We start from the raw sequence: 24,922 nt of genomic DNA, 5'->3' as shown, positions 1-24,922 counted from the left end.
ATATATATTTTCTTTGCTGCTTACATGCACCATTTTACTCCATTCAGCCTGGCCCATATCTCCGGGTGTGTGATGCCCTTGCCTTTGCCCGGTTGCCCTGTGTTCCCTCAGCTCCCGTGGGAGACCTCTGGCCCTATGTCTTGCCTCTTATGTTAGTAGGCATATCAATTGCCACGTAAGTTTTTGACATACTGAGAGATTTCTCAGTATCTGATTCCTTTTGTTCCAAATTGTAGTGTAACTGTAATGTCTGCCCTCATTTTGTTAAGCGCTGTGCAAACTGTTGGCGCTATATAAATCCTGTATAATAATAAATAATAATAATAATTTCTCCCTCCTTCTTCTTTTGTCCAGTCTTCATCTATTCTATAGCTTTTGTCGCTTTATATATATTTATACACATACATACATATTTTGTAGATACAAAACCAACATCTACTCCTGAAGAAATGGCATTATAAGTCCATGAAACGCGTCAAGTTTTTTTATGTTTCGATCACACTCTACTAATTTTACATCGTTGCAACATTGTCTTAATCCGCTGTGGTTTTATCCAACTACTTTATTATTCCCGTTTTAACATCTGTACATTATTTCAATGAACACTGGATCTGAGCAATTTCTATCAGTTCATATTATACCCATGAGTTTTACATTTTTATCTATTGTATCATTTATGATTATGTGTACATTTGCTGACATCAATAAAAGTATTTGTTATCCTGACAGATTGTTTATGTCTCTTACAGCCCATTCAAACTGGCGCGACACGACTTTGTGGGGCGACCTGCGAAGTCGCGGTGCACAGCGTGCACGGCGACTTCGGCGCAACTTGCACGGACTTCATATAATTGAAGTCAATGCAAGTCGCCTCCAGGTCGCCCCAAAGTAGTACAGGACCCTTTTTCTAAGTCGGAGCGACTTGTGTCGCTCCTATTAGAACGGGTCCTGTACTACTCAATGGCGAGCGACCGACCGCGACTTGTCAGGCGACCAAGTCGCCTGACAAGTCGCGCTAGTCTGAATGGACTCTTAGTCCTGACCTCCCTTGTTTATTCAACAAACAGACATAAGTTGATCAGCTTATTTAGCTAACTTTGGGAAGGTTAGCACATTGCCTGGCCTGCACATGAACATGCCCATTTGGGTTAAATAAATGTACGAAGGTACAGTATGTGTTCATGTGCTGAACAATCATTCTTAGGTTTGTTGCGCCAGTTCTATTCATTTTTAAGTGCAAGATATTTTTAAATGCAGCTACTAAAGAGGTTATTAGTACATTACTGTTTTGCCTGTTACCAGTAAAGAATACTGTAAATCTTTTTACAGTTTGTGGCTTTAGAGATGGAAAGGACTAATTATGCCACTAACAGAGATGGCTAAATAAGGAGCAAAATCCATGTAAAATGTCTCAAGCTTCCCCCAGCCAATTATTAATTATAGCCTCACACTGAAGAACATGGGTTCAATAAAAATGGCTTCAGCTTGTAGATGATGGGTGCTTGTTAATGAAATAGCTAAGGAGGTTGTTTAGGAAAAGTGGAAGCTAAAATGAGAACTGAATCATCCAGTTCTAATTTAAGAAAAAGTCTTCAGAGTTCATTTGACATTTAAGCTACTACTCATAGCTTATGTTACTTTGTATGGTGCCTTGTGCTCTTTTTTTTTTCTGGTCTTTGTCATTAATTTGTGTTATGCATGCATTGATACACATTTAGTTTGATAAGTTTGTTAATGTATTAGACATGATTAGCAACATGTTTCATTTTGAATAACTGCAAACATTGACGGCCCCCATACGTTTGAGGTTTAAGCCCCGTACACACGTAGCGATTGTCGGCCATAAATATTCGGCCGACGACCGATCGGCCGATTGTAGGCTTGTTAGTATGATGCTTCCGACAACCGACAGCGACTTTTCGGCCGAACAGAATCTGTTGTGCAGGCATTAAAATTTTTGTTGGCCGTCATCAGAATGGCCGATTGTTTGCCAGTCAGTACAGAATTCGGCCGACAAACAGCCGATTAGCAAGACTTGGCATGCTCAGAAAAGAAAAAACACAGGGAAAGTTAACCATCACATGACATCACTTCTGCAGTCGGCTGTTGTTGGCCGACAAAATTCATCATGTGCAGTCTTTTGCAGTTTTCAGCCGACAGGACAGCACCGGACAAAAGACGGCCGATCGTTCGGCCGACATTTGGGACGTGTGTACGGGGCTTTAGTCCACTTGACAGGCCTTCTTGGTCACACAGAAGAACAGGTAAATCCGATCAGTGTGGATATTCACCACCTACACTTAACATCCACATCATACAAAAGACAATGGTGATTTTTATACGATAGCTGCATACTAATACAAACAACAATATGGCCTTCATGTACTGTAACCATTTGGTCTGGACCTTTGGTATTCAAGAAGATATCTACTGGCTTCAAATGTCCAATAACTTCAACTATTTTATCTCAGTAACTTACTTGGATTAGGAGTCTAGATCTTTAAAGGGAACCTGACATTGCCTAAAATGTTTCCAAATGTATCCAATTATTTTGTTATTCCTCAAAATGCAAAATGGGTGTGACAAACTTAAGAGGGGGCCTAAAGTAGTAATAAACCCTTGGGTTTTTTTTTTTTTAATATATACTGCTAAATCTCAAGCTATGCAACATTACCCAATGCATTTTTCTTGATATCTGTGGCCAAAGCTTTACCTATCCCCCCTCCACTCCGGATCTTTAGCTAAACTTCTCTTGAACTTGCAGGTAGTGAAGCACGCACCCTGTACCCTTACAGGAACTGTTCAGCTAGGACAGCACAGGCTTCAGCCGCTGTCAATCTGCATTTTAAGGGAGGAGCAGGGGCAAGGTTTGCTGCCAGGGCTATGGGCTTGTGTGGAGGTAAAGAAACTCACTACAAAGCCGGGCAGGAGTACACATGCGATGAAGACTCCATGTCTTTCTGTGAGAGGATGGAGTAACTCAATGAATGGAGCCAGGAGGAAACATCATTTTCCAATAAGGATTTCAAAGCAGTCACACTGTTAAAATAAAAATGAATAAAGTCCTGCAAAGCAGGTAAATTATGTCTACAGCACTATGTGTATTTTTTTTTTGGCTTTTGGTATCACTTTAAAGGGGTGAGGTTATATAAAACCTGAGCCTCATTGTACCCATTAAATATACGTTGATTAAAGATGCAATGACAATAGTGTGCTTCAAAAAAGTGCACTATTATCATTGCATCTTTATTCTATCATTTTTTTCTAGTGCTGCTTCTACCTTTTCTTATTGATTAGCGCACCCTTTCATTTCTATAAATATACGTTGATTGCTGTGCCACAAACAAGAGTCTGACAGACATGTATGAATCTCAGCATAATCATTTTGTAAAAAATGAAACACTTCCATTACATGTGCATTTGTACACAGATGGACAGATAACTAACACTATGCCTAAGCCTACTTTAAAACAGTATTAAACCCAAAAGCAAACATTTATTATATTTCAGCTGACCAATTCATAGATGTGATAGCTGTATCAGTTTCCTTTTTAGGCTTTCTTCTGTTTTCATCTGGTGATCTGGTTAGTAAGTCTGCTGTTTTTCAAAAGCTCAAGCCCTCCAGCAGAATGTATCAGTTTACATGGATGAGACAAACCGCTTAACACTGACAGCAGTGACTACATTGATCAGCTTTTATTTATTCATGTAAACCTTTATCCCAAAAAGAAAGCAGCTGTTTGATGTAACTGATTATAAACTGTGAGCTGGAGTTTGGCTTCAGTTTTCTAGTGCATCTAAATCTGCTAATACATTTAACACTACCCTCCCCCCAGACTGACAATGCTGCTGTCTGCTGTGCCTCCTGTGCTCATTCTCCCAGGTTTTTTTCGCAATAATACAGGAGGTTTGTTACTGCTCAAATCACCAGGTGAAAACAGAGGGGAAAAAGGCCAAAAAAAAATAAACTAGTGCAGCCTCCACATCTATTAATTGGTAAGCTGCAATATAATATATTTTTTTTGCTTTGAGTTTAAAGAGGAAGTAAACCCTCCTCTGCAACTTGTACCTATAGGTAAGCTAAGACTTACCTATAGGTACTGTAAATATCTCCCAAACATGTACCGTTTAGGAGATATTTACTTTGCATGCAGCCAGTGACATCACTGGCGCATGCGCTCTGAAGGAACAGCCGCTTGTGCCGTTCCTTCAGAGACCCGTGCCGTGACCTCATCGCGGCTCCAGCCAATCAGATGGCCGGATGCCACAAACACGGATGAAGGGTGACCGAACATGTCACCCATGAGACAGGTGAGCGGGCGGCACTGCGAGGCTTCGTATTAAGGTAAGTATTTCATAATGAGCTAGTATGCGATGCATACTAGCTCATTATGTGTTTGTCTTTCAGGTGTTCATTTTTTTTTTTTAATTTCTGAGGTTTACAACCTCTTTAATACTGTTTTAAAGAAGAACCTAATTAAAATAGTCAGGGCTTAGCAACCAGCAATTGTTGAGACAATGAAAACCTTGGTCAGAGGTAAGTTATGTACAATATAGTGTACTGTACATAGTGCAGGAGACTGTAACACAGAGTGTGGGGTTCAGTAGTACATAATACACAGAGTGTTGCAGTTAGTGCTGGGTTTAGGAGTACATAATGCACAGAGTGTAGGGGTGATGAGCACAAAATGCAGCAGTCAGGTGTCATCCCTTCACAACCCAAGCAACCCCCCTCTCCCCAATTTCTACGCCGAACAAAATTCCCCTCTCCCAAAAATTCAGCACTGATCTGCTCACCCACCCCTAAACAAAAAATCTTTAACTTTCTCCCCATAAACTTTCCCCCCATCTCTTTTAAACATGTGAAAAATCCCCTTCCTTCCTGTACCAATCCCCTCTTCTGGTGAAATCCCCTCTCCCAGCACAGATTGTGTTTCAAATACATTTCAACAACCCCCCCCCAAAAAAAAAAACAACTTACAGACCTCAGATACAGCTTCCAAGTTCCGCGCCTGGGTCAGGTGAACACACACATGGACGGGAGTCAGACTCAACTCGAGGCGGACAGGCATTCCTGCGGTTGTGGGCTCCCCCTCCACAGCCCAAGTGGCCTGACAGCAGCGCAGGGCCGACAGGCGCTTGCCACCTGCTAAGTTCGGCAGCGGGATGCACACGGGAATCGGGACTAATGCTTGGTTGGGTCGCTGGGCAGGTGCGGCCCCCCGGGCAAGAAGGGCCCCCAGGCAACTGCCCAGCATGCCCATTCGGTAAGATGGCCCTGCTGGTGGGAAGAGATACCAGCTGCTGCAGTGTCAGCAGCTGTGGGGTAAATGGCCGAGGAAAACCACAGGAGATGCAGGACATGTATCATGTGTGCCCAATGCTAGCAAGGCCACTGGTTCTGGTATTTAACAGTAAAAGGACAAGGGATGGACCTAAGTGCCGGCAGGGGATGGAGACACTAAAAAGTGTCTACGCTTCAGCACTGTTGTTAATTTAGTAATGTTTGGCATTAAGGTAAACTTCCAGTTTTGCAAGGAACGCCAGATATATGATGGCTTTGCAAATGAACAACCGTGAATATCAAAGGACCAGATTTTTCATTTTGAAAATTCATATTTGCAACCAGACTTGATTACAGGACAGTGAGCGAGGTGACCAAACTCATACAAAATAGACTTTGCTGAATTATCTTTGTCTTTGCTGTATTCTGTACTGTAATCTATAGGCAAATATTTGATTTCATGGTTCTTTCCCTTTAAAGAAAACCAATTTTCCTTTTTATGATGTAAATGCTAACTCAGTGACCTTTGAGAAGCTTGTGCTAGGGAAAGGCAAATCACGCATCCCCTGGCATAACTAGATTCATGCACTGTCAATTTGTGTAGGAGAGGCATAATTGAACTGATTGCAGTTGCCATGGACGGAAACAACTAATGATATTATCCAGTTACTCAAACATGGATAAGAGGGCTAAATAACATTTGCTCTGAGCTAGGTTCATTCAGAGGTAAGACAGAAAATGTAATAAGCCTGATGTAGGAGTTAAGAAACTGCATTAGTACATGTGTGCTGCGAGGATGTCATCCATAGACTGCTGAAGTGTTTAGTCCTGCATAGTGCATCTCAAGATAAAAGGATGTGTCAATTTACTATGAAAACCACTCAGGGGTCTAAACTGTGCTGATTTAATTGGATAATATTTACAGATGTCTGCCCAATTGTGTATTAGGCCATATATACATTCTGACTAGGGATTCGCCAATGGTTTGGTCTGAACTTTGGCTGTTTGGAAGAACACCCGAACTTTAGCCTGTTCATTCCCCTGTTCAGAATGAACCAAAAAATCATATATAGAAGCTGTATTTATATTTCTTCTATATTTGACAGCTTACCACTGACACTCCTAAGGAAGTTGTTAACGTTTAACAAAAAGACCCAAGATAGCATTGATATTGCTGCCCAAATATGGCCACTATTTTTGGTCAATGATGTCACCATTATCCCTGCCCCTTCCCTTACATAGCTCATGACAGCTCAGGGACCCTTCATTCAGCTTATGTTGCCATCAGCGTCACGTGCATAGGAGGGGTTTTGGCCTGTCAGCAGGTGGCAGGCATTGCGATTGTAGATGGATTTACAATGAAGGACATGTTTGGTTGCTTTTAATTTTTTTTTTTTTTTTAAATAATGGACTTGTCAAACATTTGGGTGTCTTTATTTTTAGGTTACAACTATTTTTTTTTTGGGGGGGGGGAATGAGTCAGTCGTCACTTGGGTGGAGGCAACCCCCTTATTATTAAAGGGGACTTCCACATTCCGATAAGCCCCTGCCTGCAGACCCCCACAACCACCAGGCAAGAGTTGTGGGGAAGAGGCCCTTTTTCTCATCAACATGGGGAAAAGGTGCTTTGTCAGGGTGGTGCCCCCATGTTGAGGGAATATGGCTTGGTATGGTTTAGGAGAGGAGGGGTGCTGCATGCTTGTTGCCGTCTTTCCAGACCAGCAAGGCTGCATTCTCAGATTAAAGGTCTAATATGGATTTCCTGGGCGACTAACGCATTTATTTTCTTTTTTCTTGCATGAGGTACCCCAATAATATCCATAGCAGACTTGAAAGATTTGATTTAATTTTTTGTTCATTTACAAAGAAAAAAATGGTACAGTTTAAATTGCTTGAAAATTACATTTATTGTCAGCCTCCCATGCTATTTTGAAAATCCCTTGCCTATTATAGGCATTTTAGTTTGACAGATTTCAGTGAAGTTCAGGGTTTGGAATCCGAACTTCTTTGTAAGGTGCTCAACCCTGCTTGAGCTGAACCCAGGGCAGTTCAGCTCATCACTAAGGCCAGCCATAGACAGCTGATTCCTGCTAAACTATTCCTACCGTGTCTGGGCAGGCTGAATGTACAACCAGCCTGCCAGATTCACTTGCGATCATCGCCAGCGGCTGCCATAGCTGCTAGCAGTAATCACTATCTTCTCCAAGAGGGGACAGCTCCCCCCGAGGATTCCCCTGTCAGCACTGTCTGTGGAGGAAGGAAAGAAATTTGCATTGTCTCTGGCCTGCCTAACTCTGAAGCACTGCTGTCTGGTGCCAGTCTTGAGACAATAGAAACAGTGCCTACATTTTAAATGCGTTTTGGAGACACTTTACTGTTTAAACTATGAAATTACCCACAAGGCTGACAACAATGTAGCTAAACTCCTGGGGGATCCAACACAACCAGCGCCCCCCTCCTGAACCAAACCGGGCCACGTGTCTTCCAGGGGGGGGGGTGTTGATGGGGACATGGGGACAAGGGCCTCTTCCCAACAACCATGGGCTGTGGTTGTCAGGGTCTGTGGGTGTGGAGCTTATCAGAATCTGGAACATGACATCAGAAGGAGGCGGCACCAAAGGGTGATGTAGCAAGCCCCTTGCCTATATAAGAACTGTCAAAGCGTAGAACGGGCAGGAGGCGGAGTGTTTTTTTTTCTGCTTTTGGGTCCAGCGGCCATCATGATTGACGATGGATTTACATCGAGGGGCACTATTTTTTTATTTTTTAATAAAGGACTTGTCAAAAACTGTTTCTTGTGGTTATTGCTTTTTGACATATTTTGGTAAATGGGTAGGTACCCCTACCCATTCAAATAGGGAAGGGGGCGGGAACTTTTTTTATAGCCGGATGTCAGTGATTGTAAACCGCAAGTTAATTTAAATGTGATTTGACCAGTCTTTTTTCTTTAGAAATGTCATTTTTGCTGCAGCATGTGTTATACATGCTACAGATGTGGCACTTTACAGACAGACTAAGGAGACCCCCTAGGCACAATATTTAAGAGAATTTTTCATTTTTATTAATTTTTTTTTTCATGTTTTTTTTTTTTACATTTTTCTGTTGCCGAGCAATTGCCGGCATTCCTTTCTTTACATTCATCTGTCAGTGGGGAAGCCCGCTAACAGATGATGACTCATGGTTGTTAAAAACGTGGGCAGCCGAATTCCCGGACTGCTGCCTAACAACCAGCTATTTCTTCACACAAAATTTGAATCGGACGATCGACCAATCTAATTTCTAATCGTTCTGAAAAGTTGGAATTCGTTAGAAAATTATTTAAATTAAACTAATTTTAATGAAAACAAAACAAAATTTTATGAAAACGAAACTAAACTAAACCAATTTGCAAAGCCAAATAAAACAAAATCCATAACAAAACAAAATTAGTAACATAACAAATCTATCCAAAACAAAACTTTTTGTTTCGTTCTGCACGTCTATAACATTTTATCAAAGCACAACTAAAGGTTTATTTATGACAGTCTAAACAAGTCCAAGTCCCAAATCCAGTTTGATAATGTAGCCCATCTTTCTTCAAGTGTCTCCTTATTGTGCATCTTGAAACAGCCACACCACATGTTTTCAGAGAGTCCTGTATTTCGCTTGAAGTTATTTGTGGGTTTTTCTTTGCATCCCAAACTATTTTCCTGGCAGTTGTGGCTGAAATTTTAGTTGGTCTACCTGACCGTGGTTTGGTCTCAATAGAACCCCTCATTTTCCATTTCCTGATTAGAATTTGAACACTGCTGATTGGCATTCTCAATTCCTTGGATATCTTTTTATATCCCTTTCCTGTTTTATACAGTTCAACTACCTTTTCCCGCAAATCCTTTGACAATTCTTTTGCTCTCTAAATGACTCAGAATCCAGAAACGTCAGTGCAGCACTGGATGAAAGATGCAAGGGTCTGTCAGGAGTCCAGAAACTCATTGAATTTTTATACACACACACCAGTTACAAGCAAACACAATCACAGGTGAGGATGGTTACCTTTAATAGCCATTCAAACCCCTTTGTGTCAACTTGTGTGCATGTTATCAGGCCAAAATCACCAGGGTATGTAAACTTCTGATCAGGGTCATTTGGGTAGTTTCTGTTGTCATTATGATTTAAAAAGAGTAAACACAGTTGATTGATAATAAAAGACTTCAGCGAAAAACACTAACCATGAGTGAAAGAAAAGTTTTTATGTTATAATTCATATTCTCGGTAAAATGGCCAATAAATCATAAATTCTGCCTGGGTTTTGTAAACTTATGAGCACAACTGCATAATCCCACACGTGAATAACCTCCTCAGTGAGTATAGGAAAGGTTCCTCTCCACCAGCATGCAGATGCACTATACACTCACCAGACTTAATTGACCCCTATTACAGGGATTCAAATTGTGCATTTGGGGAAATCAAAGATGTCATACATGAGGTCACAGGAATGAATTCAAACCGCCGCTGTCATCCATTCAATATGCGCTCCACCTGTGTTCCAGCTGACCGGAAATGATGTATCTCAAACACCACCCAACGTTGTTTCATCAATCTATGTCTGACGTCCTCAGATCACACCTATGCAATCCAATTCCTGCACCATTTGACAGTTGGCACTGCGATCTGCAAGCTGATCTGGGGGTGTCATTAACTTTACATTGACACATTAAGCGGTTCGCAGATGTCAGTGTGAACCAGTGTGTGATTCAGAATCACAGGGTTTCCTGCCTCGCATCGGTGACTAATCACTTAACATTCCTTCCACCATTCTTTTGTTTGCTGTATAATTTTTGATTTGAGGGTTTTGTCGGTGGGCTTTGGTACACACCAGAATTACTTCCCTTTCTATATAAGTCAATGGGAATGCATACTTTACATGTATGTCTATGTTAAAGCCTAGTACCCCTGCTGTGCTATTCTGTTCTGACAGGGGAACATCCCCCCGTCAGAATACTCTCGTCAGTGCTGTCAGCCTTCAGCAGACCTTTTTCGGTCATGAGCTTTTCGTCAGAAGCTGGCCGAACGACTGGCTGGCATACACACAAGCCAAATGTTGGCCGGTTTCTATTGATCTGGCCGATGCTGGCCGATGCTGGCCGACATTTGGCCCATGTGTACAGGGCTCCAAGTGATTGTTAAGCCACTTAGACTTGGTGCTACAATCCCCTCTGTTAAAATAAACAATTTGCCCCTGTGTATGTGTTTTGTAAAAAAATACGCAGATAAATACCTTATTTTATAGCGCCGCTCAGCGCTCACATGACCGGCCGCCTCTCTCCTCTCTCGATCTGACAGCAAAGCGGGCAGGACCGAGAATCTCCGCTGACTTCATCCAGGAGAAGGAGAGGAGGAAAGAGGCGGCCCGTCACGTGAGTGCCGAGCGCCACTATAAAATAAGGTATTTAGCGGCATATTTTACAAAACACATACACTGGGGCAAATCATTTATTATAACAGAGAGGATTGCACCAACTCTAAGTTATGATACCAGCAGGAAGGGAGGACAGGGGAGGGATGGAGGGAGGGAGGGATGGGGGGAGGAGAGCAGACAGTCAGGGAGGGAAGGGAGGAGGAGGAAAGAAGAGAGCTGCGGATGACAGAGGCATGTTTAGCCAGGTATTTCAGGTGTTTGAAAGAGCAAAATTACACAGCACAAGCACTGTGCTGAATAACATGGTTTAAGAGAACAGGATCCATTTTTTTTTTTATAGTAACAAATGCTTTAAGACCTGTGTTGAAAGGCTTTCGTACACTTCAGAATTGTTTCCCTCCCTATTCAGGTCAGAGGAAATGCATAACTTGTGTCTATGTTAGAGCTTGTACATGTCAGAATTGGTTCCTTTCCTATACAAGTCTGTAAGAAGGCAATGCAATTGCATATTTTTGTCTATATTAGCCACTTACCGCATATCGACGTAGGGCTACGTCGGTAAACTTTGCGGGCTTATACCGGGATGATGCCTCTAGCTAGAGACATCATCCTGGTACCGTGGTTTGAAGCCGACGGTCGGCTTTCCGTCGGTAACGACCGATGCGGCTCGGGAGCCGCTCGATTGTTACCCGGGGGGGTGGGAGGGGACGTCCCCCCCTACCGCCGCCTTCCGTGGCTTTGCTCGGGGCTCACGTCCGCCGGCTGGATGGAGTCCCGATGAATGCCGGAAATGGCATTGATCGGGTCTCCGATGACGTAACCCGGAGGCGGCGTCCATGACGTCACTTCCGGGTTACTGTGCTGCAAAAGGCGGCAGTTTTAAAAAACGGCTGTATGCAAAAATGCCGTTTTCGGCGTTTTGCATACAGGGAAGTGTAGTGGAGGGGTCTAGGGTCTTTTAGACCCTCGATCCCTCCATAAAGTGTACCTGTCACACATATTGCTGTCACAAGGGATGTTTACATTGCTTGTGACAGCAATAAAAGTGATCAGATTTTTTTTTTAAAAAAAAACCTGTAATAAAGTTGAAAAAAATAAAAAATAAATAGGAAAAAAAAAAAAAATTTAGCCGCCCCCGTCACCGTTAGCTCGCGCACAAAAAGAAAAACGTATACGCAAGTCAAGCCGCGAATGAAATCGCTGTTCAAACCCCACATGTGAGGTATTGCCGCGATCGCCAGAGCGTGGGCAATAATTTAAAAAAAAGAGCTACACTCTACCTTTAAACTGGTAACCGTTAAATAAATTTAAAGCGTCGCAGATTGAGATCTCTATTGACCGTAGTTTGTCACCATCCCACGGGGGGGGGCGCAATTTTAAACCGTAACATGTTGGGTATCTATTTACTCGGCGTGACATCATCTTTCACAATATACAAAAAAATGGGCTAACTTTACTGTTTAGTATTTTTTAAATGCAGTGAAATGTGATTTTTCTAATTTTTTCCAAAAAAATGGCGTTTTAAAGACCGCTGCGCAAATACCGCGTGACAAAAAATTTTGCAATGACCGACATTTTATTCTCCAGAGTTTTGCTAAAAAAATATATATAATGTTTGGGGTTCTAAGTAGTTTTCTAGGAAAAAATACTGGTTTTAACTTGTAAACAAAAAGTGTCCGAAATAGGGCTGGGGCTTAAGTGGTTAAGGTATGTGTCAATGGGCTTTTGTTCGCTTCAAGCTATATTTGCATTCCCATACAGGTAATTGGGAATGCAGAACTCACAGGTCAAACACAAGTAAGAAGGAGCTCAACTGCAAGTCAAATGCTCCTGCCAAAGATTTGTGAATGATCTCAGAAACGTCTTAAACTAATTTTATCAAATCCATCAACACAACTCATTGACACAAGCCCTTAAGCAAGTTGAATAAGATGTGTAGATAGATTATTTTTGTTTTAAGCTATAAAGATTAAGAGTAGTTTTGCTGACACGCAGGTATCTTTGAGCTTGTTGTTATTTCCATATTAGTCATCCATTGGACTTTTTAGCTTTGAGGCCAAAACTACTATGTTTTCATATTTTTTACAGTTAAATACAGAATTTCTCATGACTGATTCAAGATATGTGTATATATTGTTTTTAAAAAAACAATTTTTTTGTTTAAAAGAGAAACTAGATGCTATGTTTTCAGAGTCCCACCAAACCCTCTGTTTTTTTCAGTGTATATTTTCCTCTAGGGCCCTGTGATTAGTTATGCCTGTGATTTAGTACATAGTTATAGTATTATTGTTTTGCAAGAAGAAAACACAGCATTTATGCCACCAAGACATTTCCAGTAAACTTGTATTTTTTTAAGAAAATTTACTAGTGGATTCCTTTGAGGGAAAAGAGCCAAACCAATGTTCCACACATTAATACTACCCTGCACTAGTTCCAGACTTGCTTCTCATTGGCCGTAATCCCAAATCACAGCTTTGTGCCAATGAGCACATCATTTCTGGAACAACACACATTTTCCCCAAAGTTTGCATGTGGTATTTAAAATCACACATACTTGTTACAAGACTAGTAAACAATCAACATTCATTAGCAGTTCTTGTTCCATGGGGAAACACAGAGAAGTGCTTTGGAATGTCTGACCTTTTAAACACATACGGTAACTGTCTAGCAATTGCATATTCTCTCATACTTCCTAAATGTCTTCTTAGATTTTAGTTAATTGATAAAAATAAGATTACCTAATTACTTTTGCCAACACAAAACTTTGCCAAATGATAGAAAATGTCTAGCTATGCCCTAGCACCTCATTAACAAACACATATTTAACATCCTTAACCCCTATAACTCTCTATAAACCCAACATGCCCACCCTATTACCTCCTATACCTAAAGTACCTAGCCCTTAAAAAAAAAGGCTTGTTTACTAAAGCTGGATATAAACTAGTAGAATTTAGTTCTGAATTTTTCTACTTAAGCATCTTCTATCAATTTTTAAATCATTAGTGGGGTTAAATCAATGTTCGTTTTTGATTGCAATGGTGAGAAAGTTGAAAGAAACAGGGTTAAAAAATGTTCTTAAAGCGGAGTTCCGGCCTCAAAATCGATAAAATCGATTTTGGGCCATCCGCTTGCTAAGGGGAACCTGAAAAAGAAATGGATACTGGCGATTTTTTTTTTGGTCACTTACTTTATTATAGAAGAAAATACACTCACCTTCCTTCCACTTCCTCCCTCTGCGGCCGCGGCCCGCGCCATCACTTCTGGTTTGTGATGATTCCTGGGAGCTGAACGTCATCGCACCCAGGGGTCAATGCGCCTGCACAGGCCCCGCTCGTCACTTCCAGTGCAGGCGCAGTATTCACTGCTAAACAGCTTCTGGGCATGCCCAGAAGCTGTGCAGGGATGCCGCGCCTGCACCGGAAGTGACGAGCGGGGCCGGTGCAGTGCATAGTGGGACTCCGAGGTCGCGAAGAGGACACGAAGAGGGACGCTGCAGCTTCAGCTGCCCACACCTGAGATGGCAGCGCTGGAGAAGAAATTTTCAAGGTAAGTATTTCTTCTTATAGGTAAGTGTGACCCAGGACAGTTCAGAGGCTATCCATTATGGAATGTACTAGCCCTGACTGTCCTGGGGGTATTTTTAGCTCAAATTGACCCCCGAGGCCGGAACTCCGCTTTAAATGAAATTTTTTTTTTATAACGTATTTGGTTTTAATTAAGTAAAGTCCATTTGTTCCAACATTGAACTTTAACAGCAAGCCAAATTTTGAAGTACATTCAAATGGCATTGGTCAAGCCTTCTAATGTGCTGAGGATTATTGTACACATTTTTGTATGAATTTCCATTTGAGAATCCACTAGTGTATGGCCAACTTAACTCTTCTGCTACCTCTATAATCCTTTCCACCTTGCATAGTATATCCCCTCTATTAAAAGAGAAGTGTCTTCTTTTCCAGAGCTCCACCAGCTATAATAATAAAAAATGTACTGTATGCTTTTCTCTCCGAGTTATCTGGTCTGAGAAAGGGAGGACACACTACTGCCACCATAGGAGAGCTGTGCATCTGATTTGAATAAGACTTGGTAACAGAGGCGTAACTAGAACCTTCGGGGCCCTAATGCAAGAAACCATGAAGGGCCCCCCAGACCCCTGGCCGGGGCCCTTCCCTTCAAGCCCTGGGCTCTTCCCACTAATCCTGGGGCTCTTTACTCTCGTCCATGGCCTTTTATTATGGTCTCGCAGCAGGATCCTTTCACAAGTTCTGCAGTGGGCCCCCTTCCTGCAATCTTGGGGTCTCCCCACAGTGGTGCAATGCCAGGGCCCGCTCACAAGTGTGACCTTTGAGATCCTGGAAGTTCACCCACTGGTTTGCTACTGGGCCCCCTGGAGCATGGGGCCCGGTAGCAATTGCAACCCCTGCAACCCCTGTAGTTACGCCCCTGCTTGGTAAGCTCTATGGGCTTGCCAGGCATGGAGGCACAGATCCCAGTTCAATCACTGCTACCCCTGTATTATTCCTTAAATGCCTAGCTAGGATCTAGCCCCTGAATAACCTAGTTTTACCAGTGATGTAAATCCTATTTACATTTAAGCAGAAACAAGTGTGAATCCACCAACAGGTTTATATACATAATCATACTTATGGGATGGAAAAGTCTATGAGTTATTGAGATTCGAAGAAAAAAAAATGTTCTTCTGTCAGCCACACCCTTTTGCCAAGCCAATCATGTCTGAACAGATAGCTTTAAAATACCCTTAAGGCATAGTTATACTTTGTTTAGATACCCCTCAGTATTGATCTTAACCAGGGCTTTTTTTCTCAGAAAATAGGTGCAGGAACTCAACCACCACCACACTGTAGGTGGCTCAGAGTCTCTCACTTGCAGGGAGATCATCCAGTGGGGATGTTGGCATCTGCACTGCACCCCAGGCACCTGAATCTACCTTGTCCCCATCCTGCACATCCGGTGGGAGCAGCTCGGGAGATCAGATCTGTAAGAGCCATTGGGAGACAAGTTCCACCAAGTTCCAGCTGAAAAAAAAGCCCTGATCTTAACTCAGGAGAGCAGAGGGACAGTAATCATTTGAGAAAATGAGGCTGAGGGGTGTCTGTGCAGATGCTCATTTGGTCATCTGTTATCAACCAGATCGGGCATCTGTCTTCCTTACCTTTGTAACTATCATCTTCACACATATGGCAGACAACCTGATACATTCAAACCCAGATGCCAACAAACATTCAAACCCAGATGCTAACAAACGTAAAGACCCATCAATCATAATTTGTATAGTCAAGCCTTCCAACAGTAAAATTATGTGCATTTAACCTCCCTGGCGGTATGATTATGTCAGGAATTACATACCAAAAGCGGTACAATTGTTTTCATGGAAATTTGGCGTTATGTATTATAGGCCTACAATTCTTAGTAATTACTGACTTAAACCTGACCAAAACAAGAGTCTAGTAGACATCCCAGATGTGATAAATTTGAAACACAAACGCATGAATTATAATCGAATCAATAATATCATTTTATTATTTAATATATAATATATATAATAAAATTATATTATTGATTAGATTATAATTGATGCATTATATATTATATATGTGTGTGTATGTATATATATATATATATATATATATATATATATACACACACACACATATATATATATATATATATATATATATATATATATATATAATATATAACGCATGAATTATAATTGAATCAAATATATATACACACATATATATATATATATATACATATATATATATATATATATGTATATGCATATATATATATATATATACATGCATATATATATATATATATATATACCGGTATATATACATATATACTGTATATATATATGCATATATATATATATATATATATATATATATATATATGCATATATATATATATATAATATAAAATGTGTTATGTGTTTGTGTTCTGTGCAACGTTTTTTTTTTTTTTTGAATTTCCCTCCCTAGTTCCGCTCCCATGCAGCATTGCTGCTGCAGGGAACGGAACTAGGAAGTCATCACACCGACGGAGGACGGACGAGCGACGGGACTCTGGGCTGGCGGTCACAGCAATGAGAGATCATCGCTGGATCGCCAGGAGAAGGTAAGAGACACCGCTGCGCTCTCTGCACATTCACCCCGAGCGTGACTCGGGGATACCGATCCTGCACTAAAAAATCCACCCCGAGTCGCGCTCGGGATTACCGCCAGGGGGGTTAAGCGTGGCTCCAACCTCCCCAAGACCATAAACTATTATTTATTTTCTACTACCTATCATCTATAAAATTGTGTTGCGCAGTTTATGAGAAGTGAAGTGTTTGCGGCATTTTAAGAATCTAATAGGGACAGGTAGCTCGCAGGAATCCCTTGTTTTTAATATTTTCTACTACCTGCCATTAATAGTGTCGAAACTTTAGAACATTGCAGATAATATGGGGACAGCTACATGGTTAAAGAGACCCTATTGCCAGACCATTGATGGAGGAGGAGCTGGACAAACATGGAGAGTAAAGCTGGCCATACATGGACTGAAATTATGCTGAACCAGCCAAATTTCAATACATGCATGTATGAGGTTGTACAGAAATCAATCTACAACCTCCTTGTTGGATATTCCCAGATTGATCAAAATAAAAGGAATGGTCTTCCACGGTCCCATGTATATACCTCCATCCCGAATCAATTTGCAAAGAAAAAAGGGTGCCCTTGGGGTGGGACTTTATATGAGGCATGTACACTCAGTGACCATAGTATTGAAATAGTAAAAGATGACAAATTTTATTGATGCAATCATATATACATGGTAACAGCAATGATAAAACAGCACAATGGGCATATAGCATGTAAACAATGCAAATAAAAAAATAAATAGATATCATGGGTTGCACTCATATATTGTAATAACTCGACGCGTTTCGTGAGTCTTGAATATGCTCACTCATCAGGAGTATATATGAGATAAAATGTATCTATAAATAAACAATAAACAACATGTTAGTAGGTATAATTGATGAGTGTGATGTTACAACATCCGTATGTAAACAGAGATGAAAAAAATCGCACTCACATATAACCCAAGGACAAATGATGGATACGTGCTCCCACCAGACGGGGGCTGCCATAGTCTAACCCGGGAGCTGACAGGACTTGAACCAATGGCGAACACGGTGGGGAGACAGGTGAGGAAACAGGGTTGAGAAAAAGTGAGGCTTCTGCTTGATGGTGAAGCATGAGCTGGAAATGAATAAATAAGCATCTCAATGGAGTAAAAAACTAAATTGTCAGTATCACGTATTGATATCCAAAATAGTCAAAATGAGTATAAATGTATTGAAGTATGCAAAATAAATCAATCCAAGCAAATGATGTATAAAACAGGGGCAAGTTGCATCTGAAAATATAGGCTGTAATATATATAGCTAGTTTAAAGGTTGGGCAATGGAGTACTGTGTCACATTAAGTGATGAACAATAAATGAATGTATAAAGATATAAGAAGGTGTGTGGGATGTGACGAAAAGGGGGAGCAAAATTAAAAGGAGTATACATAGGGGGCAATGTGGAGCCCAAAAGGAATAGTGGTGAGTGGTGATGGAAAGAACATAAGGTGAATAATGAATCCACTAGGTAATGAGTGAGAAGTGACAAAGAGGATGCACCTCAAAGGTGGTGGAAAAACTGAGGAGATCGTGTGAAGTGAAGCGTCATGGAGAGAACCAAGGAGAGAAAGGAAAAGCGAGGTGGCAGCCATGAAGGAAGTGAAATAGAGAAAACGGACCTCACCTGTAAACCCACAGCACAAGCACACCAATTCAGTCCTAGAGCGCCATGTGAAGGGTAGTTGAGGCAGAGGTGTAGCGAGTGCACCCATGCCAGCCAGCGGTAAAGTCAGCATCCGCTGACAACCGCAACCCACGGAGGAATAGTCATCCGCCAAACCGTACAAGCGCCAGAAGCGACGTTCACACGTGGGGGGAGAAGACATGGCGCCGATATACAGGTGGCCCCGCCCCAGGAGGGGGAGGGGGCAGCCAGGAAGAAACCACTTCCTGTTCGTATATCGCAGCTCCCGGGAAAGATACACTGCCACCACCAGAGGGAGCACGACCAACATATGGGCTGTATAGACCAGATTAAAATAAAAAATGTGTAGCCATAGGGCTATATGTGTCACAATGGGACAGTGTGGGACCAAAAGCGGGCATGGGTGTCTTCCACCCGGGTACAAGTAAAATAAAAGGAATGGTCTTCCACAGTCCCATGTATATACCTCCCCTGTCTGGTGGGAGCACGTATCCATCATTTGTCCTTGGGTTATATGTGAGTGCGATTTTTCCATCTCTGTTTACATACGGATGTTGTAACATCACACTCATCAATTATACCTACTAACATGTTGTTTATTGTTTATTTATAGATACATTTTATCTCATATATACTCCTGATGAGTGAGCATATTCAAGACTCACGAAACGCGTCGAGTTATTACAATATATGAGTGCAACCCATGATATCTATTTATTTTTTTATTTGCATTGTTTACATGCTATATGCCCATTGTGCTGTTTTATCATTGCTGTTACCATGTATATATGATTGCATCAATAAAATTTGTCATCTTTTACTATTTTAATACTATGGTCACTGAGTGTACATGCCTCATATAAAGTCCCACCCCAAGGGCACCCTTTTTTCTTTCCCAGATTGATCAGTGCCACAATCAAGTCATTTTTTTTTTTTCATTCAATCCGCTATGGGCTGCCTAACCGGACACTCTCAGCAGAGGAGAGAGGGCTTTGACATACAAGGAGGGATGGGGCTGTGCTAGGAAACTGAGGTAGTAAAATTGCCTAGCAATTTCAGAGGCGCATTCAAAGTAAAAAATAATATTTTATGGAAAGTAAAAAAAATGCAAGTGTTCAAAAGAGATATGCAACTTTACAAAAAACAAATGTGTATACTCACCCAGATGGCTACAGCATCGACCTGAACTGCAGCTGCCCCCCACCAGCCCTACACCAAGAACTGAACAATCATAGACCACGGATCGCTTAGTTCTTGGTCTTTAGTTAGCAGAGAGCTGGTGACTGTCATTCACTGGCTCTATACTCTGCCCCTCCAGCATTCAGCACTGAAATGCTGGGGTGTGGAGGGGGCAGGAGTGGCTGGCTCATGCTCTAATCGGTGTGCTTAGAGGCTGAGCCAGGTTCTGGTCAGGCATCTGGGTGAACCCCAGCATTATTGCTGGAATCCCTGCAGTCTGGACTATCTCTGTGGCGTCAGCCAACAGCGGGCTTTATCCCGGTGTCAGCTGGTTCTGGGACACAGGACTGCAGAACTAAGTGCACTCATGTGATCCACAGGAGAAGTATGGCCAAAAAAGCATTAAATATACTTCTCCATTAAATACTATATTTCTGTTCTTTCATATTGCAATATTTTTAAGAGGTGTGAGGTAGTTATTCCAAAATGATATCTTTACTATCTGAAAATACTTTATGGTTGCAGGAGGCAAAGGTGATACATTCTATAAAATTCTGGTACAAGATACAATAAGAAGGGGTTTTGTATGTATAATTAAAACTGGAAACTTCAGCACTGTTATGTTCAAATGCAAAACATAGAAATTCAATTATAAACATCTGTAAAAGTAAAACAAATGTGTGCCTAAAATATTCACATTTTACAAAAGCCTTATTCTCTAATATTCACATTTTACAATAGCCTTATTCTCTAATATTGTTATGTTGACTATTACCTAATTCATCCTCATCACATAACTATTCATTATTGTCTACTGTTTTCCCAGCTTTATAGAGAGAGTGCTAATTAAATGTTTACCGTAGGCTCCCTAGTGAAATTTGCAAACACAAGTAAACCTTACCTTATTTACTTAAGAGAAAGGAACAGTTAGCTGATTAACTAGGTGACTAAAGTAAAAGTCAGACACAAACACTATGTGTAAGGCTGGCCATAGACGGAGCTATTTTCTTATCTGCAACCATGGGTTTGCCTAAAAGAAAATCTCTTGATTCTCCCATGTGGGAATTCCTACCGCGGAGCAAACGTGTTCTACCAGCGGGGGGGGTTGTGTGGGTGCGGGGGAAGAATACTGCTAGCAGCTATGATAGCCGCTATCAATAATCGCATGCAAATTATGACAGGCTGGTTGTACCCAAGTTGATCCATCGATCAACTTGGTTACATTAAAGCGGAGTTCCACCCTAAAATTTTTTTTTTTACTTACCTTGTTTTAGAAGAAAATATACTTACCTTACTTCCTCTTCCCCCCTCTGCGGCCAAGGCTGCCGCCATCACTTCCTGGCTTGCAATGATTCCTGGGAGCTGAACGTCATCGCTCCCAGGAATCAATGCGCCTGCACTGGCCCCGGCGTCAGTTCCAGTGCAGGCGCGTCATACCTTGCTAAACAGTCTCTGGGCATGCCCAGAAGCTGTGCAGGGATGATGCTGCAGCCCCGGAAGTGACGGTGGGGCCGGTGCAGTGCATCGTGGGACCGAAGAGGAAGGAAGAGGACGCAGAAGAGGATCGCGTTGGCTTCAGCTGCCCACACCTGAGATGGCAGCGCTGGACAAGACATTTTCAAGGAAAGTATTTCTTCTAAAAGGTAAGTGCAACCTGGGACAGTTCAGAGGCTATCCATTGTGGAATGCACTAGCCCTGACTGTCCGGGGGTATTTTTATGTAATTTTTTTTTGTTTTAGGTGGAACTCCGCTTTAAGCCTGCCCATACATGGTTTAAATAGATTTATGATTTGAACCATCTATGGCCGGCTTAAGTTTGAAACTCAGAGAAGGGTTTATATGCCTCTTGTATTTGTCTAGTTTGCCTGAAAATAGATTGGAACAGATAATCTATAACTGTTCACATATGAAAGAAACTAATTATAAAATTGGTTCATATGTTAAATGTATCTGTCTATGTACAGTATGTGGCCATTTCATAACTGCTTCCATGACCAGACACTATAATTGGGATTTGATTTAGGATTTAAAGCAAGTGCCTGTGCCAACAAGATCTCATTTGAGTGAAAGGGCATCTACAAGTTTGGAAAATACTAACATCAGCATACATGCAAATGCCTGCTTTAGTGTGAATGATAGAGATGGAGCTTGGAGTTCCAATATGGCTTATACTTTATTTTTGCTATGGAGCCAAGTTCATTGTAGTTAAGCTGGCCATACATTAGAAGTAGGGTTGAGCGGACACCTAGATGTCCGTGTTCGACGGGTTCGGCCGAACTTTAAAAAAAAGTCCGGGTCCGTGTCCCGGACTTTTACCGAACTTTTCCCGGACACCGAACCCCATTGAAGTCAATGGGGACCCGAACTTTAAGGCACTAAAATGGCTCTAAAACACCAAAGGAAAGGGCTAGAGTGCTGCAAATGGCAGCAAAACGTAATTAAGAGCATGGCAAATGCTCTGCAAACAAATGTGGATAGGGAAATAACTTAAAACAACAAAAAAAACAGAAAAATAAAACAATGTTCTTCTTCATCTCTGAAGGACGAGGCCCATATGGAGTAGGAGGGAGGTTGAGGTGGTGGTGGATGTGGAGGTGACATAGGCATGCGCACAGGGTGTGCCGGGTGTGCCTGGGCACACCCTAATCACCTAGGGCACATAGCATTGCCAGTGAGGAGATGGGAAAGATCTCCCTCGGACCTGCTCTGCTCTATTTCTCTTTGCCTACAGGTACATGGCCCCGATACATTACTCTCCCTGCTGGCAAACACATGCATGTGTATTTCAACTTTGGGGTGCACACCTTAATGCAATAGGCTGCGCACACCTATGGGCGGTGTAGGTGGAAGCGGCGGTGGAGGAGGACCAGGGCCGGATTAAGAGCATCATGGGCTTGGTGCTGAGGATTTTGAAGGGCCTTAAGGGCCGTGCCTTGCCATGCACCCAGAGGAGGAAGGGTGCAGCCATGCATGCCTAATTCAACATGGGATGCTGTCTCTGAAGCCCATAAACACATCCATGCATCGGCAACTGTCCCTCCTTGTCCGGCTTTCGCGCTGTGTGGGGAGGTTCTGAGGGTGCTGTCTAAGGAAGCGAGCATAGAAGCCAGACTTCTGTGTTTACAAGTGACAGAAGAGCGGTAACAGTGAATATGGCCAACCCGGGGCCTATATAAAAGGTAGGGGCCTGGAGCTGCAGCTCCAATAGCCCCTACGTTAATCTGGCCCTGAGGAGGAGGACGAGGTAGCCAACACTGCTTCTTTTCACAAATTTTAAATGAGGGTACACCCCAAAAGAGTGAGAAAGAGCAAAAATGGAACAATGGGTGGGTAAGGTCGGTATCCATTGCTATTCTGCATAAGGTACGGAAAAGTCCCGTGGGATCCATGCCTGGTTCATTTTAATGAACGTGAGCTTGTCCACATTGTCTCTGGACAGGCGGCTGCGCTTGTCTGTTATAACGCCCCCAGCCGTGCTAAATACCCATTCAGATAATACACTGGCTGCAGGGCACGCCAGCACCTCCAAGGCGTAAAGGGCAAGCTCAGGCCATGTGCCCAATTTGGAGACCCAAAAGTTGAAGGGGGCAGACCCCTCATTCACTGCATGTAGGCGTGTGCACACATACTGCTCCACCATGTTGGTAAAATGCTGCCTCCTGCTAAGACGTTCCATCTGAGCTGCTGGTGCTGCTGTTTGTTGTGGCGTGCTGACAAAGCTTTTCCACATTTCGGCCATGCTAACCCTGCCTTCTGAGGTGCTGGCGGTGCCCTGGTTGCGTTGGCGACCTCCTCCTCCTCCTCCTCTGCCTTGTGCTTCCACTGCGGCCCCGCTGTCAGATGGGAATGCCAGCAGCATGGCGTCTACCAGCGTGCGCTTGTACTCGCGCATCTTGCGATCGCGCTCCAGTGAGTGAATTAAGGACGGTACGTTGTCCTTGTAACGGGGATCCAGCAGCGTGGCCACCCAGTAATCAGCACAAGTTAGAATGTGGGCAACTCGGCGGTCGTTGTGGAGACACTGCAGCATGTAATCGCTCATGTGTGCCAGGCTGCCCAGAGGCAACGAAAGGCTGTCCTCTGTGGGAGGTGTATCGTCCGTGTCCTCTGTATCCCCCCAGCCACGCACCAGTGATGGCCATGAGCTGGCCTGGGTGCCACCCTGCTGTGAACATGGTTCCATCTCCTCCTCCAGCTCCTCCTCCTCCTCATCCTCCTCATCCTCCAGAACTGTGCCCCTGCTGGACAATTGTGTCCCTGGCGTTTGTGTGTGCAGGAACCCACCCTCGGAGCCCCTTGCGAATGACTGCCCTGAAAGCCTTGGAAATGTTACCTCTTCATCCTCCTCCTCCTCCTCATCCTGTGCCACATCCTCTTCCATCATCGCCCGAATTGTTTTTTCAAGGAGGCATAGAAGTGGGATAGTTAAGCTGAGAACGGCGTCATTGCCACTGGCCATGTTGGTGGAGTACTCAAAACAGCGCAACAAGGCACACAGGTCTCGCATGGAGGCCTAGTTATTGGTGGTGAAGTGGTGCTGTTCCGCAGAGCGACTCACGCGTGCGTGCTGCAGCTGAAACTCCACTATGGCCTGCTGCTGCTCGCACAGTCTTTCCAGCATGTGCAAGGTGGAGTTCCACCTTGTGGGCACGTCACATATGAGGCGGTGAGCGGGAAGGCCGAAGTTACGCTGCAGCGCTGCCAGGCGAGCAGCAGCAGGGTGAGAACGCCGAAAGTGCGCACAAACGGCCCGCACTTTCTGCAGCAGCTCTGACATATCGGGGTAGTTTTTAAGGAACCTCTGCACCACCAAATTCAGCACATGCGCCAGGCAAGGGATGTGCGTCAAACCGGCTAGGCCCAGAGCTGCTATGAGATTTCGCCCGTTATCGCACACCACCAGGCCGGGCTTGAGGCTCGCTGGCAACAACCACTCATTTGTCTGCTGTTCCATGCTCTTCCACAACTCCTGCGCGGTGTGTGGTTTGTCCCCCAAACAGGCAAGTTGTAAAACTGCCTGCTGTCGTTTACCCCTGGCCGTGCTGAAGTTGGTGGTGAAGGTGTTACGCTGTCCGGATGAGGAGGCGGTAGAGGATGAGGAAGCGGAGTAGGAGTTAAGAACAGGAGGCAAACTGAAGCGCCCTGCAATCCTCGGAGGTGGAAGGACATGCGCCAAATTGCTATCCGCCTCAGGCCCATCCGCCATCCTGCTGTGCT

This window comes from Pelophylax lessonae (genome assembly GCF_965119305.1).
Source record: "Pelophylax lessonae genome assembly, chromosome: 5".
NCBI classification, from domain to species: Eukaryota; Metazoa; Chordata; class Amphibia; order Anura; family Ranidae; genus Pelophylax; species Pelophylax lessonae.
This window is presented reverse-complemented; position numbering follows the sequence as displayed.